The 6,861-nt window shown below is 38.6% G+C and overlaps 1 pseudogene; it reads right to left on the minus strand.

Moving 5' to 3' along the window:
* Positions 1-4,138: 4,138 nt before the first annotated feature.
* Positions 4,139-6,370, minus strand: LOC136840611 (zinc finger MYM-type protein 1-like; annotated as a pseudogene).
* Positions 6,371-6,861: the final 491 nt, after the last annotated feature.

A 6,861-nucleotide genomic window follows, 5' to 3' on the forward strand; every position in this document is an offset into this window, starting at 1 on the left:
AGCCTTTTGCGGGCTTGGTGAATGGGAGCTTGAGACATCCTGTCAAAATTTTTATTGAAGGCATTCAAGGTCACTTGCATACGAAGAAAACCACAGATCAGACAGATACCTTTAAAGAGGCAAAAGGGTTTCTTAGATGTAAGAGACATTGGAAAATGGTGTTATAGCTTTGGATTTAAGAAATGCCGGACTTGGAACGATCTGAAGGTTTTTCTAAGAACTGCATATGAAGCAGATGGATGTTGTGATTTGGTTCAGGATATGAGAGCATTCCACAGGAATAGGAAGGGGGCAGAATTCTATGGTAGATTATAGCTCGCAGTTATTTGATGCAACTTCGGATTTAGTGGAGAAATTGAAAGGTTCAGACTGGGTAAATGGCGGCTCTGATTCCTTAAATAAGTTTAAAAAGTTGTTGCATTTTTCCTGGCTCCTGAATGATGTGCCAGACGCAATAGTGAGTAGTTTTGATAGTCGGGTAAAGCCTACGTCTGATGAATAATTTATTTTTGCCCAAATTAGAAAGCCCATGTCGAAATGCCCGACGGTAGATAGCACATTTTTCAATGGGACGCCGAAAACCACGATGGGGATCAATGAAACTTCACGCAGAGAGATTCAGGTTTTGCTTCTGGTGGATTTTGCAGTAAAGCAGAGAGTGACAGAAAATCTACGGATCCTATGGCACAAATTCGTTGCTTTAATTGCAATAAGTTAGGGCATACAAAGAAGTTTTGCCGAGTTAAATACTGTGGCGGGTGTAAGAGTTCTTCACATTTTTGGCGGCTCTGTCAGTCGTTCAAAAAGAGTAATGTTAGACCAGCAATCCAGAATTATGGTAGTAGCTAGAAGGAAGCTCCTCAAGAAGGTTATTCCAAGAAGTCTCAGAATGGACAAAATTTCTTGAGGGCAGATCAACAAAAAGGGAAGGGATAAATTGTTCATGGCACATAGGGCTTCTGGGAGATATAAGAGAATGAAAGCCAGCGGTAAAAGTAGGTGTAGCTGTGTCTAGTCTTTTAATTTTTGTGGATACTGGAGCATCAATCAGTTTAGTGTACTACGATTTTTATCAATCAATGTTTTCCCAGTATCGGCTAAGGCATTCAGAGGAAAAAGTGTGCGATGTCCAACCTCACAAACTGGATGTTGTAGGGGTGGCAGATATTTGTTTTTCGCTGGGGAACCATTTAATAAGTTAGTTAGTTTTGGTGGTGAGTGGTGTTAACTTGGGCAATAAGATTTTATTGGGGCATCCAGCATGTACTAGGATCAGAATTTCTATATACCCTAGTAAAGGAGGCATAATGGTTGGTGAAACTGGAGGTTTTATCCTGTATGTGGGTGTTGAGGAAATGGAGGAGAATATATCTGTTATGGAGGATGATGAAGTGGGAATAACGAGGAAATTGTGGGAGATAATCAGTCGGTGAGGGGAAGGGGATATATAAAGGTGTTTTAAAGGAGGATGTAATTCTAGAACCAGGTATGGTTGGTTTGGTGAAAGTTAAGGTGAGGGATATCAAAGTGGATAAACAGGCAGTGAGAAACTTAAAGGAGTGGTGAGTACAGTTTCAATAAATAAGGTAATAAATGAACGGGCTACATGGGTGAAATTGTTAAACTGTAATAATTCAGTTAGGAGGTATCAGAGCAAAACTTATGTTGTAGATTTGGAGGAATGGTGAGAGGAAACTGAAACAGTGGCATTAATAGGGGAGCAAAATGGGTTTTCGAAGGCTGAAATGGAGGTTAGAACGGATATTTTTAACAATCATTTGGGTGAGGCAGACTATAAGAAATACATAGAGAGGCTAGGTGAAGTTTTGAGAAAAATATTTAGATGATATTGCTATGAAAGGATATAAATTGGGGTTAACAGATGAGTTGGAGCATCAGGTGCATTTAGAGAAGGGGATGAAGCCTATCTATGTCCCATCGTATACAATACCTTTCAAGATTAGGGAGCAGGCTGAGCAAGAGGTTAACAAGTGGGAGGAATGAGGTATAATTAGGCCAAGCTCATCACCATTTAATTTTCCGTTGTTGGCGGTACCTAAGAAGGATGGTTCAATCCGCATGTGTGTGGATTTAGAAAATTAAATGAGAAGGCCATTTCAGACAGGTATCTGGTGGCATGTTTGCCAGATTTGTCTGTGGAGATTGGAGGTAGATATATTTATCCGTTAATTTACCTCACGCAAAGGTTTTTGCAAATGCCGTTGAGTGAGGAAAGTAGAAAGTTAACAGCATTTTTAATTCCCAAGGGACATTATAAATTTACAAGAATGCCCTTTGGTTTGTCAGGTAGTCCTATTACATTTGTGAGGCTAGTGAATACAGTTTTGCATGGGTTGTTAGGGAAAATGTGTCTGTTTATATGGATGATATATTAATTGCTACAGATTCTACAGAGGAACATTTAGAAGTGCTTATGGAAATCCTTAGGAGACTTAGAATGGCAGGCCTGAAGGTTAAACTAGTCACGTATGATTTTTTGAAGAGATATATTGTTTATTTAGGACATGTCATTTCGAAAGAAGGTGTTCAAGTGAAGGATGAGAAGGTCAAAGTGATTGCAAATTTTCCTACACCCAAGGCTATGAAAAACATTTGCTCACTCATGGGTATGACGGGTTTTTTCTGTAGATTCATGAAAGGTTTTTCTATGTTGTTCGCAGCTTTGAAGGATGAATTGAGAGACGATGTATAATTCTCATGGGGTGTAGCTCAGCAGGTAGCTTTTCATAAGGTCAAAGATGCTTTAATGAGTCCTCCAGTTTTGAAGTTTCCTGATTTTTCTTTACTGTTCACCAGTGGCGTCACTAGAGGTTAAATTTTGGGGGGCTGGAGCCCTACCAGCTTGATATATTTGATGCGACCATTAGATGGTAACTTGGTAGATGAGCAGGAGTGAAAAAAATTGGAGTATTAGTTGCGTATTACATATATTTATATATGTAGCATATTACATGAGATACTATGATGAAACTATTCTCTGCATATATACTTTCACTATTCTTACAGAAGAACAAAACTGTTTAAAAAGATAAAATAAAACGGAGCTATTGTAATGGGTCGTCTTCTTCTCCTTCTGTTTAAGTTCTGTTGTATGTTTGTATGAATTTTAGTCTTTCTCTTCTTACCTTGGTTTCTTTTGATGTGTCCCTCAGATCGCTTCACGGATGATGTGCTATCTTCTTTAAATTTATTAATTTAAGTATTGATATCTCTCAGAAAGGCATATAGTGATGAGATGGGTAATTTCTTCACTTTATTTAGTATTATATGGATCAATACAAAATTAACAAGTTACAATGATAAAAAACAAATCACTCTTGACTCAGTCTCTATGGGGAACACTGAAGCAAGGGGAGACGTACTCTCCCTTGAAGGACACAGTTCTCAACTCTTCTCTCCCTGTCGTTCTCTAGCTTGTTGAACCCCTAGAAAATTTGTTATCTGCAATCTCCACCTCCTTCTAGCCTTATTGGAAGGATTAATCAGCAAGGCCTCCCCTTCAAGTAGCTGATTGGAAGGACTGTAGTGGGTGTGATTCAAATCTCTCCTTAGAGGACTTGATTGGAGGTGCTCTTAGGAGGGTGTGTGAAAGACCCCTTCCTAGTGTTTGATTGGAGGTTGTAGAAGTACATCACTTTGTCCAGCCCCCAAATTCCTGGAACTTCCACGAAAACGCCTCCCTGAGAAGGCGCGGTTATAGAACCAGCTGCTGTAAGCATTTAGGCTGTGCTGACTCATGAATTGGTTAGCTTAATCGCGAGGCCATTATTTCTCATTTTTACGACTGTTTTTTATGGCTTCAACACGATATACTGCATATGGTTCCTGCCTCGATTAGCGTATTGATAACACGATACAACAACAGCTTTTGGACGTTATCACTGTGTTCTTTGTCTCTCTCTTTATTCTTACTTCTCTCTCCTTCTCTCTCCTAACTTTTTCTCTTTTCTATCTCTCTCTCTCTCTCTCTCTCTCTCTCTCTCTCTCTCTCTCTCTTTTCTATCTAATTTCCCTATCTATTCTACACCACAACACTATTTCTGTCATAAAAAAAAGAGAAATAAAAATAGAATAATAAACCACATTGATTACATGAAGTATATTGCATCTAACTTAATTAAATTAGAGATAAACACCTTGTGGTGGATTCACCTGAGTTTGAGTGTAAAGATATCGGGAGAGCTGCAAATCTATCCATTACCCTATCAAGATCAAGGGATTCCTCTACAGCTTTCTCAACAGAAATTGTGCCTAGACTGGTCAGTCGTTCCTGACCCATTGATGCCCTGAGGTAAGTCTTGACCAATTTCAAGACAGAAAAGGATCGCTCACATTTGGCATTACTGACAGGGAAAGTGAAAGCCAAATGCATTAAATTCCAAAGTGCGGTGAAACCTTCCTTCATTGGTTACAGTTTATCCAAAGCATCAGAAATAGATTTCACATCATCCCGTAGTATTCTCTGAGTAATAAGTAGTTCTGCATGGAGGCTTTCCCTTTCAACTGAGTACTGGTCAGCAAGGTATTGCAAGTCATTTTCATTTAAGAAATTTGGAGATGATGGGTGGCAAGCAGCTACACCAAGGAGGATATTTTTGGTTCATCAAATCCTTGTCTAAATTCACTGAGTACTTCGTCAAAAATAGGGATATTCAGAGACCTTTTACCGTAGGCTTTTGGGTCCTCAACCCTTTCAAAAGTGTCTCGTTGGCCTGTGTTTTCAATTATAAAGGATTCCAACAGACGTGAAGATGGTTTCCTTTTCCTTGAAGGCTGACGGAAAGATGAAGTTATGTTTCTCTCAGTAGCAAAATCAATTGATTTTTGCCAAATGGTGTTAAAATGGTAGTCTGTTTTTCTTTTGTCACTAATAATTTCAAGTGTTTCTTGTGCCATGCTAAGTGCTGCAGCAAGTTCCATATTCTCATTCTGCCATTTCTTTGATAGTGGGGTTGTAATATCAAATACTTCAGAAAAGGTAATCAACAGAAAGACTGTCTCAAAACTTTTTTAAAGCTTGTAGGAATCCATTTAGCTAAGGCTTTTTCTTCACCAGATCTTCCATGGTTAGACAAATCTTCTAGAGTATCCATCAAAATCTCATAGCGTTGTGATATTGACTTAAGGGCCTTATGGTTGTATTCCCATTTGTGTTGACACACTTTAGGAAGTTCCAGGACTGACAATATTTTGTCTTTCTGGAGGTCTATGAATATGTCATGGCGCAAGGTTGAACCACGGATGAAGTTAATTAGAGCTGAAATCAAGTTAAAAAATTCTGCTACTTCTGGCAGGCAGCCAGCTGTGTGAGTTATGACTAACTGCAATCTGTGTGCAGAACATAGTGCATAAAAGTATGGATTCTTCACAGATTCTCGGATTTGTGCCTGTACACCACTGATTTTGCCACTCATTACAGATGCCGTATCGTAGCACTGTGCTATTAGTTTATTAATATTCAGGCCAAGATTACGGAGCTTCTCTAACAACGCGTTAGCTACAGAAGTACCATCAAGATTCGTCAAAGAGATGAATCCTATGAACCTCTCATTTACTGTTTCGTCTATGACATACCTTATACAGACACAGAGTTGCTCAGTAATACTAACATCTCTAGTCTCATCACATATTAATAAAAAGAAGGGTGATGACTTGGCTTCTTTGGCTATGACATCAAGCACACAATCGGCTACAGTTTTGAGAAGATAATTCTGACTTAACCGAGATGTATACTTGGCATTTAATGGAATCTTTTTTTTCAGGTCACAAAATCTCTCAGACTCTTTGCTTATCAAGTCAAAAATTTCCAGAAAGGAACCCTTATTTAATAAACTTTCGCTTTCATCATGCCCCTTGAATGCTATGTTTGTTTTAGCAATTGTATTAACAATGTTCAATAGTGTCTTAACATATTCTCTTTTGTGAAGAACCTGCTGTTTATGTTGGCTATCAATTTGTTTATGAACATCAATATGCAACTGTGAAATTTTGAGGTTGAGCCATTTTTCTATAGCAATAACATGGTATGTGCCTTTTTCATGCTTTAACGCCTTTTCATGCATCTTCTTCCAGTTACTGAAACCTTCGCTGGTAAATGTCATTTCTCTGTGCCCTACATTAGCACCAAAGAGTCTGCATGCAAAGCAGTATACTCTGTCACCAGTCACGAAGTATTCAAGCCACTCATACCTACCATACCAATCACATTGAAAAGACCTGGTCTGAGAACCAAACTGTACTTTTGGATACATTTTTAGTCTTGGTTGTGTGGGTCCTTCTTCAGGTCTCATGGCTATATCAGTAAATTGTCCTTTAGTAGGAATTTCAAGGTTTTCACTTGTGCTGGGTCGTGGCTGAATGTATGTATGTATAAATATATATATATATATATATATATATATATATATATATATATATATATATATATATATATATGTGTGTGTGTGTGTGTGTGTGTGTGTGTGTGTGTGTGTGTGTGTGTGTGCGTGTGTGTGTATAATTCTAATAGCCACAATGCCCTCTTAACATCTCGAATTCTTTGCGCTTTTTGGATATGCTTGTAACTACGAAGCCGTAACATCCAAACACAAGAAATTGAAGAGACTTGTGATTGGCGGTCGCGGGAGACGAACCCGTGTCACCTTAACCACAAGGTCACGTTGCCGACCTGACCATGGAGTGGTCAGGTCGGCTTATTTCTTGTGTTTGATCATGGCCTCGTAGTTACAAGCATATCCAAAAACGTGAAGAATTCTGAAATATTAGGGGCATTGTGCTATTAGAATTACATACAATGTCTAGTAAAGTGACCAGTAGATTCTCCATATATATATATATATA

The sequence above is a fragment of the Macrobrachium rosenbergii genome, chromosome 1 (assembly GCF_040412425.1).
Source record: "Macrobrachium rosenbergii isolate ZJJX-2024 chromosome 1, ASM4041242v1, whole genome shotgun sequence".
NCBI lineage: Eukaryota > Metazoa > Arthropoda > Malacostraca > Decapoda > Palaemonidae > Macrobrachium > Macrobrachium rosenbergii.